The sequence below is a fragment of the Silene latifolia genome, chromosome Y (genome assembly GCF_048544455.1).
Source record: "Silene latifolia isolate original U9 population chromosome Y, ASM4854445v1, whole genome shotgun sequence".
Classification (NCBI taxonomy): Eukaryota; Viridiplantae; Streptophyta; class Magnoliopsida; order Caryophyllales; family Caryophyllaceae; genus Silene; species Silene latifolia.
The window spans coordinates 49,907,463-49,918,957 of NC_133538.1; the positions used below are offsets into that span (position 1 = coordinate 49,907,463).

The window sequence follows — 11,495 nt, forward strand, 5'->3', positions numbered from 1 at the left end:
AGAAAACTTGCTAGGAGAAATTTGAGAGGTATTAGTGAGGTTGTAGATATTCAACCAACTATTGAGTTCATCAACCCTTTTGCAAGAGAAGGTGAGGAGAACCCAACACAAAATACAACACAAAATCAACCCACAATGCCTAAGTTTTCATCACATTCCGTACCCACCGAGGAGAACCTACCCAGTGGTACTCCCACACCACAACATTTGACCGGAAATTTCATTGCTAAATCCGCATTTATCCAATTAGTCGAAAGGAGCCAATTTGGGGGAATGCCTAGTGAAGACCCTCATTCTCATATGGAGACCTTTGGTGACTATTGTGATGCGATTTCTCAAACCGGTGTAACTCAAGACCAAATTCGATGGGTCTTATTTCCTTTTTCTCTAATTGGCACCGCGAAACAATGGTTGAAGGGCCTTGATAAGGCCACTCTCGGAATTGATTCTTGGAAGAAGTTGGCTCTAGCTTTCTACAAAAAATTCTACCCACCGGAAAAGACTAACATGCTAAGAGCTCAAATTACGGGTTTTAAGCAAAGGGATGAAGAATCTTTGTATGAAGCTTGGGAGCGGTTCAAGGGAATTTGTCGCTCATGTCCTCACCATGGACTTAGCGAGTGGTTCTTGGTACAACAATTTTGGAACGGTCTATATGAAGATTCAAGGAACATTCTCAACATGGGATTAAATGGAATGTTCACCGAAGTTGATGACAATCAAACTTGGAACAAAATTGAGGAAATGGCGATCCATAACTCACAATATAGTAGACATCGCAAGGCTACTAGAGGAGGAAAGCATGAAGTAGACTCCGTTACTCAATTGGGTGTTCAACTTAGTGCTCACATTGATACCATCAATTTGAAGTTTGAAAAAGCTATGGCTAGACTTGAAGAACCCTCGAAATCACCAAAGCATCATGTTAATGCCATGACGGCATCCTCATCAATCCCAAGTGGGATATGTGAGAATTGTGGAACTTTGGGACATGACTCAAGTGAATGTAGAGGAACAAATGAACAAGTGAATGCTTTCCAAGCATACAAGAGTGGTACCCCTTATTCTAACTATTACAATGAAAACACCAAATTCCATCCAAATCTCTCATACAAAAGCCAAAATGTTAAAAACCCTCAAACAACATACACCCCACCTCCCATGAGAAACCAAAATCAAAGACCCTTTTACAACCAAAACTAAGGTTACCAAAATCAAAATCCATACAATCAACAAAATGACCAAGGTTTTGATGTTCAAAAAAGCGGTCCTTCAAATGCAAAAGAATCAACAAGAATTTTTCACTCAAATGAAAAAAGATAGTCAAGCAAAGGAAACCACCATCAACAACATCCTAGCTCACACCAAAATGTTGGAAACCCAATTGACTCAACTAGTATCTTCAAGCTCACAAAGACAAAAGGGACAATTACCACCTCAAAGTAATCCCCCAAGACATGAAACGGTTAGTGCCATTCACTTGAGAAGTGGTACAAGGTATGAAGCACCGAAGAAGCAAGTTGAGGATGAAGTTGTGGAAGCTAGTGATAAGGAAGAAATTGTGCAAAACTCCAAAGATGGAGAATCATCAAAAGAAGAAATTTCAAAGAAAAATGAAGACAAGGTCAAGGAGAAGGAGCCCATTGTGATTAGACTTCCTTTTCCAAGTCGTCAAGCCAAGCCCAAATTTGATGACCAACTTGGAAAGTTTATGGAAATTGTGAAGAATTTGGAAGTCTCAATTCCTTTCACGGAATTAATCAATCACGTGCCGACCTATGCGAAATACATGAAAGACATCCTCACAAAGAAAAAGTCGATCCGGAAGCTTGAGACTATCGCCTTCACTAAGGTGAGTAGTGCAATAATTCAAGGGAGTTCACCTCCAAAACTCAAGGATCCGGGAAGCTTCTCAATACCGTGTACCATTGGCGACACCACGATCAACAAAGCCTTGTGTGATCTAGGGGCTAGTGTCAGTGTTATGCCGTACTCGGTGAGTAAAAGGTTGGGGATGGGAGAGCTGAAATGCACCAATATCACACTCCAAATGGCCATTGATCGACGAAGACACCATTAGGGATATGGGAAGATGTTCCCGTACGAATTGGGAAATTTTTCATCCCGGTGGACTTTGTCATTGTTGATATGGAAGAAGATTCCAACATTTCAATCATTCTAGGAAGACCTTTCTTACACACACATGGTGCGGTGATTGATGTGAAACATGGAGAGCTCACTCTAGAAGTGGGAGATGAGAGTATAACTTTTAATCTTGACAAAACTATGAGAGCTCCCGTTTACATGAACCGTGTTTTATGATTGATCATTATAGTAGGAAGGATGATAGGAAGAAGTCGGAACTCCAATGGAAAAAAAAAATTGAAGATGCTCCATTCAGAGAGCAAGTGAATTGTAACAAAGAGAGCTTGCAAAGCTCACCAAAGTCAAGCAATGAAGAAGATGGCCTCATTGGCCAAAGCAAGACAATGGGAGAGTTGTCTCTATCAACTCAAGAGATCTTTAGTGATCAAGTAGATGAAGTTTGTGGTCTTTGGGATGATGAGTTTGAAGGGATTTTCAATCCCTACATTGGTAATGCTATCGATCAAGACCGACAACAAGGACAAAGATCTATTGAAGAACTTTATCACGACAATGAACAAGCTTTCGATTACTTTTTCAAGGTGTTGAGCAACATCAAGAACACCTTGGACATGCCCCCTTGACATCTCATCAAGAATGAGAGTTTGGTGGAGTCCTCCCTAAACCACCATTTGTAAATATTTCTAACTCCCTAACTTGTATTTTAATTCTTAATTTGCATTTTTGTCATTTTTGGATTTTTTATGCCTTGATCAAGATAATTATCATGTTTGAGAGAAGTGAGGGAGGGACTAATAATTTCAATTGATGTGTAGTGCTTTAGCTTAGTGTGGGGATAACAATTGCCTTGGCTATTCATGCCTTAGTAGTGCCCCCACAATGAAGAACACGAGATTTTGAAGAATGAAAAATGACAAGGGATATGCAAGGTACACGGATGGAACTGAATTCGGGTAAAAGGGGTAGAACTCGAGCGGTTTCAAGATAGTCCGCCCGTCTTCAGACAATCCGGGCATATTGGGCAGAAGACGCCCGTCCTTCTGAGCTGAATTTCTGAAATTTTATGACTGTTAACGAATCCGGGCGTCCTGCAGTAGAATCCGCCCGTCCTGAAAGAGAAGACGCCCGTCTTTTGGCTGAGAAAAAACGAGAAAAATCCCTGGAAAGGAATCCGCCCGTCTTCTCTGAAAGACGCCCGTCCCGTATTTTCAAATCCGCCCGACTTTGCTGCAATCCGCCCGTCTTTAGGCGAGAATTTCCCAACCTGGCAGGGCGAGAATCCGGGGCGCCGAAGGAAAGCCGCCCGTCTTCCCCCTGCATTTCAAATTTTTCGGGTTTATTATAAACCCCATCCCACATTCATTTCCTCATTCCTTCATTCAAAACACTACCCATAAACCCCATAACTCCAAAACCCCTCATCCTCTCCATTACAAAAACAAGATTCCTCAACAACATTCACCAAATTCAAATCAAAACATCCTTTTAACAACAAATTAATCACTCCTCTTTCAACAACAATCAAAACCAAGCATAAAATCTTCAACCTTTGAGTCGATTTTTGAATTCATAAAGGCAAAGCCTTTCATCTTTAAATCGATTTGGGTGCACTAGAAATTGAAGAGTTTTCACTCTTTTTGGTTTATTCATCAATGGCAAAGACAAAGGGAGAAACAAAAGCAACAAAGGCAAAGGCACCAAAGGCAAAGGCACTCTCATCAAGACAAAAGAGTCTTCGAGCAAAGAAAGCATTGGCTATGGTGGTGGCTAGCCCAAACTTGGAGGTGCAACAACAATAACCTCCCATGGAAGCAACAACATCTACTACTCCGGAAATTGCTCAACTTTCGAATTATCCGGAGGTAATTTTCATTTCCAAATCCCATAGGGACACTTTTGCCAAGTTTGCTAGTAAATCATTTCTATCCACCATGTTTATTTGTGAAGATGCCTTAGATAAGTTGGGTGTCCTTGAGAAAACTAGAGCCTTCTTTAAAGCCATGGGGTCGGAGAAATTGTTTACAACAAAAGAATTGACATACCCCTCCCTTACCTTAGAATTTTTTAGTTCTTTGAAAGTTAACAAGGTTGAGACTATGAAAACCATCGAGTTTCGCCTAGCTAATGTTTGTAGGCGCATCTCCTTTGAGGAAATGGGTAAAGCTTTGGGTCTTAGTGATTCACCGAGTTATTTCATGAATGTTGGCAAATATGATCCCGAACCCCTTTGGGAGGCGATTTCCGGAAGGAAATTCGAGATCTTTCATGCTAGTCGTGCTCTATTAGTCCACCATCCGGGCATTAGAGTGTGGCACAAGGTTGTAGGGAACACCATCATTGCAAGAAAAGACACCAACCATTTCACCAAACTCGATTTTGTTCTTCTTGAGTCGGCCTTGAACATTGGAAGGGAATTCACCAAGCCTTTCACCTCCCTAAGACTTTTGGTGGATATATGGCACGTTGATTGTGGGAAGCAAGGCACTACCGTTATTGTGAATGGAGGTCTAGTTACTCTTTTGGCTAAATACTTTGATCCTAACTTCAACAAGGATAGCAAGTATGAGGCAAAGAAGGGTGGTCATCTCATCAATATTGATACTATGATAAATAAGTACAAGTGGGTCTCTCATAACCCTATTGACACCAAGTATGGGTGGCTCACTAGTGAGGCTAGATCTTTTACTTTGCCTTCGAAGATTTGTCGTTTAAGTGTCCACCGGACCAACTATCTCCTCCCCTTTCAAAAGAGGCCGAATACATTATCCGGCAACAAAAGGGTGAAATTGAAATGCCCTCCTCTTCCATTGTCACACCACCCTATCCTTTCAAGTACCAAGAGTTCAAGCCCGAAGGTGTTGAAGCAAGCAAAGATTATATGACTCTTCTTATGCAAGAGATGCACAAGCAAGCCTTCCAGGACCTAGAAGATGCTTACTTAGCCCAATATACACCCCTCCTTCACTTAGCTAGGCAAGGACTACTTGACCCTTCATGTCCTTTGCCTAATTGGGCGGAGAGGGAAGTCTTCTTTCCGAGTACATCTAGGGGTGAGTTTCTGGGTGATAATGAGGTTGTCGGTGATGAAGAGGTTGATGATAACATTAATGAAGAAGCTAGTGAAGAAGGAGAAGAGGATGATGAGCAAGGTGAACAAGAAAGTGAAGAGGGAAGTGGTGATAAGTCCACTTCTAGTGAGGAAGATGATGATAGTGATGATATGATGGAAGATTAGCAAACTATGGAGGCTCCTACCGTCTTGAGGTTTGTCTACTTCTCTCTTTGTTATATTTTATTAATCTTGATCATTGTTGGAGTAGTCCTAGCACCATAAAGGACTAAAACCTCGGCCCCATTGAGGTGTTCTCATTTTATTGTTCCCACCTTTTAAAAATCCAAAATGACAAATTTAGTTTCATGCATTGCATAGTGTGTGCATGAACTACACCCAACCTTAGGACATTAGCAAAAATGTGTAACTCGGTTTGGGGAAGTACATACATACACAACGGGAGGTAATCTAAATTATCCTCTCCGTCATAAACAAAAACCATGCATCATGTAGTGTAGATTAGTGTAGCTTGCATTTAGTGCAAAAATCATGCATCATGTTTGCATAATTTCCCATCATTTTGGCCATTGAGGACAATGCCCATATTAGTGTGGGGATGGGGAATTCTAACCTAACTTTTATTCAAAAATCCAAAAAAATTGAAAAATCTCGAAAAAACCATAAAAATTTGAAATTTGAAAAACCAAAAACAAGTTCTTTTCCTTTGTAGTGTAGTCATGTATATATTATTCTATATATTGTGTTTGTTCTATCCTTGTTCACATTGATCGACTACACCACATCCGAGACATGAGGATATTGAAGACCGCATGGTATGATCTTTCCAATCCCCTTTTTCGTCTTTATGTTAATGACTATGTGGCTTTATTTTGATTGATGCGGTATAACAATGTGAACTTAGGACTTGCATTTAGTTTATATGTCATATTAGTTGGTATAATCACTTGCATTAGGATGTATATAATAGTTGCATCATGGCATTTAGTTGCATTTAGATGAAATATTTTGAAAAGTGCCTAATTGAGAACTTTGACAAGAGCAACTAAGCCATTACAAATACTTTTTCAACTTAAGACTTCGCCTACTAGAATGGTTGTAAAACACCCTAGATTGTGTCATACTAGTGTCTTTCGACCCATGACCCAAGGCCTAGTCAAGGGTTTGCATGTGAGTCACCTATCCAACCCCGTGATGCGATGTGGACTTGGTTAACTTGTCTAGGTGACCTTGATTGACCTTGTGGTATGGCAACCCAAAAATACTTTCTATCAATAAGTTTGAGCTAGTGCTCATTTCAAAGATTTTTTATGTGGAAACGTTTTATTGCCAAGGAAACCTCAAATGTTATGAAATGTTGAATATTGAGAATTTTAGTTGTTTTGATGGAGGCGTACCACTTCGATGTGCTTTGGAGAGGGATCCATTGAATTGGGCCCCCACACGGTTGTGAATTCAACCGCCCAGAGACAGAGTGACTATCACCCCGAAAAGCTATTGTCTAGAGGTTAACCGGTTGCCTAATAAGTGATTGGCGAAAGCAAAGGACATTAGCACGGAAGGGACAAACCCCATCTCTAATTTTTGAAATGTGAAAGTTGAATGAGGTCAAATTTTGAATGCTAGTCATATCCACCCTTATTTATAACGATTTGAGCATTTCATTCCCAAAAAGCCCTTTTGTCAAGCCACTTTGTCGAGCTTGGGACGATCCATGACATTTACTTTTGTAGAGAACTCGAGACTTGTCATGTCATATGCTACTAGCATCATGGGGATCATCATTCCATACCATCCGATCGCTCTTGACGAAAGTATTTGGAAATTGAGGACGAAAGTAGTCTAGTTTAACACCATTTGAAGGTGATTTAGTGCCATCCTCTTAGCCTTAGTAATTTGTTGAACTAGTATTTGTGACGGAATATATGCTCTTAAATTTGTTCTCTTTTAGTTTCCTCCGCCACTTGATGAGGAAGTGGCTATTCCTTTTGTAGATGCATCCATTATTTGATTTTGTGTTCTTAATGTTTGAATGTGTTGCCATTTTGGCAAGACCCACCTTGTCTTGCAAGAAGGCATCCTACCTCATGGTTGTCTTGTTGTGAGTTGAAGGGGCGGAGTGAGACCCGCTAATTGTCTCATGTCGGCTATGTTATTAGGTTAGTTTAAATAATGGTCCTAGTCTTTGTCACCTCTTTACTCGGGACGAGCAAAGGTTCAGTTTGGGGATATTTGATGTGACCATAATTAGCGCACATTTACTCCCTGAATTAGCCTTGTTCCCATGCTTTTTAGTGCATATTTGGGTCATTTATTGTCTTTAGTTCTTTGTTTTGCATATTCTTTGAGGTTTTGTGTCCTTGGTAGGAAAGGAGTGCAAACCTTGCATTTTCATGGCAAAATGAGACTAAATTGATTGAATCCAATGACCAAGCATCAAGGAGAGATAAGATTAGAAGGCCTTTGTACATATTATAGTAGTTGGGCAATGATGAGGAAAGATCCTTGCATCCCCAAGGAAATCCCCAAGGATTTTATGAAGAAAAGGGAAGAAAAGAAGAAGAAACAAGGTTGAGCAAAGAATCCGTGCGGATTGACCTGAAGACGCCCGTCCCCAGGACCACAATCCGTGCGTCTTCCATCAAAGACGCCCGGGCAGTAGCACCCAGACGACGCCCGTCTTCTCCCAAAGACCCCCGAGCAGAGACACAGGAATCCGGCCGTCCCGTGCCTAAGACGCACAGATTCCAAGACAGCGCAAATTCGTCTCTTCAAGCTTCAAGAAAGATGCCCTTCCTTCAGAAAATACCTATCAGCGTTTCCCTAAGTAGGGACTTAATCGTCATTTAAGCCCTTAGTTAACCCTAATGCATCCACCTAATTTCCACTATAAATACCCCATTAGTCTAGTTAGAAGAGCATGTTCTTCTTATCAATTCTTAGAGTAGTTAATATCAATCAAATCTCTCTTTAGTTTTGTAATCAACAATTAATCAAGTTTTAATACAAGTTTTATTTCCTTAATCTCTCTTTTGTTCATCCTTTATTTTGGGTAATTGAAGATTATTTGGGTTATTATTGGGAGATTGACAACCTCTCAATCAAGCATCAAGTACTTCTATTATTCTTTGCTTTATTATTGGAATCATTAGTAGGTATAATTCTCTTAATCCTTTTTAGTTATTGCTAATTACTTTCATTTGTTCATCATGTTTCACTTTGTTGGTATGATTGACAACCTTGCTAGCATGTTCAACATGATAATGAGTGAGTAGTTCCATAGCTAGGGTTAATGGGTAATTAGGGGAAACCAACATGGGGAATGATTCATGCTTAAATTAATATGCTTTCATAGTTTATTTGCTTGCTTGTTTTGATCTCAACTCATGCACATGTTATGTTTGATGAAATGATAAGCCTATGAATCCTTGCATTTACAACCATCACTTATCTTTTCAATGAGACTTGTAAGACATAAACCAACCCGAGTCTCATTAGACCATGCATGTTGTTGAGTAGAGAAGACTAAGTCGACTTGTAGGTGTTGTACAATCTAATCGATTCGGCTCCGAGACCCAAACTTTCCTAGGATTGTAAGATATAACCCAACTCAATCCATCACAACAATAATTTCTTGCTTATAATTTGAGAACATGTTTGTATGATCAATTTCCATGAATCCCCTATGACCCCATGACACCCTAGTGCTTTTTATCAATTGTTTACAACCCTTTCAATTCATCTTGCTTGTTTACTTTCATTGCTATTTAGTTTAGTGATCTTCTACATCAACCCAAATTGTGACACCCCTAAGATACCACTAGTCTCAATAGAAATCTCATTTCAATTCCCGTCCCTTGGGATCCGACCTTTACTTGCCTCTTTACTAATTGTAGAGTTGTTTCTGAAGCTATAAATTGTGTTTTGGTCTAGGTGCTTCCAACGACAATTGTTCCGAAAAATAGAATATAGCTCCGACTTCGACCATCTTGCACGACCGGTATGGATGCCGCCCCGGCACATTCTCCCTTGTATCCCTTACGTGACATAAGATTAACTGTCCCTTCCTCAAACAAGATTTTAAGGTGATCGTTGAGATAAGTTTAATTTTTGGTTTAATTACAAATCCCTTGTAAGACAATTTTATTCAGTCAGGTCCACTCAAGGTGACCTTCTTTTGATGACAATCTATAAAGGCTTTATATTTACCAACCAATCCATCCCTAAAATTATCTCAAAACCACCCAAAAGAAATTCAATTAAGTTGGTAAAAAAGATAGCTTCCCCAATTTTAACCGACACATCTTTATACACACGGTGACAAGGTATGGACTCCCCCGAAGGTATGTCAACTAGTTCTTTTATCTCATCAAATACTTCTAACTTTAAAGTCCTACCATGCTCACTTTAAATAAAAGAGTGGGTAGCTCCCGAATAAAATAAAACAAAGGTAGGCTCAGAAGTAACAAGAAAGGTACCCGTACCAAAATGAGCATCCTTCTCAGAAGCTTCCTTTCCCATCGTAAATAATTTCCTGCTACTCTTAGCTCCACTCTGGCTAGCTGATGCCGACCCATTCTGCTGATTTCAATCGTTCATTATTTTCTTAAAATTATTACTTCCATTTCCTTGGTTATTGTTGAAGCGATTCTGATTAGAATAGTTGTTGTTGCTTCTCTGGTAGTTTCCACCTCCAAACCTCTGATTATAGTTCACATAGCTCTGCATAAGAGTGTGAAAGCCTCCACTCTGGTTTCCATTAACAAATATCTTTCCTTGGCCTCCCACAACAAATCTGCAATCAACAATCTTGTGACCCGTTTTCCCACATCTGAAACACGTGACACCGTTGTTTCCCATTGGCCCAGTTCGGCTAAAACCTCCACGGCCCACACTCCCATTCGGCCCATTATTAGATAAATATGAACGGAATTGATTTATATTCTGCTTCTTATTCCCAGCACTCTCACGTGCAGCCTTAGTCTTTCTTTTCTCACCCTTTTCTTTCTTTTCTTCCTTGAGCATATCTGCGATTCTCTCAGTGTGCCCAACTCTTTGATATACATCATCCATGTTACTTGGCTGACTAGCTCCAGCCTCTTCTTGATAGTTGTAGTCAACCCCTTCTCGAATCTAAGTGCCAACATCTCATCACTGAAGTTTAAATCTGCCACCTACTCTGACAACTCCATGAACCTGTTATAGTAGGTTTCCACTGTCATCTCTTCTGTCATCTTAAAAGAATCAAATTTTGCCCTCATTCTGCTTCGAATGTTCTTTGGAACGAACACAGCTTTCATAACCTTCTTAAATCCAGACCACTTTACATAATCACTTGCATTATTTACAGCAGCTTCTCTTATAACTTCCTTGTTTTGGGTCCACCATATACCAGCTTTCCCTCTCAGATAATAAGCAGCCTGATCCATTTGCATCTTCACAGGATATTTCAATAGCTCAAATAAATTGTCAAACTCTTTGTGCCAGTATCCCAATAAAGAGGGTTCACCCAATCCATCATACTTCGTCGGGTTGTGCCTCGTAATAGAAGCACTCACTTTAGCTAAATCCTACGCTGACCCCTTTGCTTTCAGCGCAGGTGTCAAGGCCTCATTCGTAGCAATCGGACGATCAACCTCCTCTTGAGACATAGAAGTGGGTGTAGGTGTAGATGTAGCTTTCTTTGGAGGCATGATTCTCATATAAAATAAAATGAAACACATAAGCTTCTACTTAGGAATCTAGGCCTAAAGTTTTTAAATATTATCCCTGCAACAAAACAACATGTGGTTGACTGGACTGGCCTAAGACCAGTCAACCACGTGACACACCCACGGTCCAAACCGTCACACCCCACCATGGCCTAGCCGTCAACCACTTAGTTCATCAAACAAAGTTTTATAGCTTTTATCCTTAAATTCCTACAGCTAATCATGGTTTAGGGATCACATAAACCGCATATCACTATACATAATATTTCTACTAACCATAACATGCATTCATGTAAATTAGTAATTCATTCAATTAACTAATTCAAGCCAATATATATAAATTCATCCAAATAATGCAATTCACCACTTGGTGCATATTATCATTCATTTACAAAAATTTCCAACAAACATGCCCTATCACACGGCCCTAGGCCAAACATCATCACATATTACTTACCTCAATTCGTGTCCTGCAACAAGGTTAAAAATTTCTATCTTAAGACAAACAATTGACCCTTAAGTCAAAAAAATACCCTTCTAATTACCCCAATCGTTTAATTTCTCTCAAGGTGTCCGGTTCAAAACTAGAAGGACCAGAAATTTGGTGT

The 11,495-nt window shown here is 39.9% G+C and overlaps 1 non-coding gene across 1 annotated transcript; it reads right to left on the minus strand.

Annotated features, from left to right (window-relative positions):
- Positions 1 to 507: 507 nt before the first annotated feature.
- On the minus strand, positions 508 to 614 carry LOC141636896 (small nucleolar RNA R71). Its single transcript, XR_012541465.1, has one exon. It is a non-coding gene; the product is annotated as a small nucleolar RNA R71 (small nucleolar RNA).
- Positions 615 to 11,495: the final 10,881 nt, after the last annotated feature.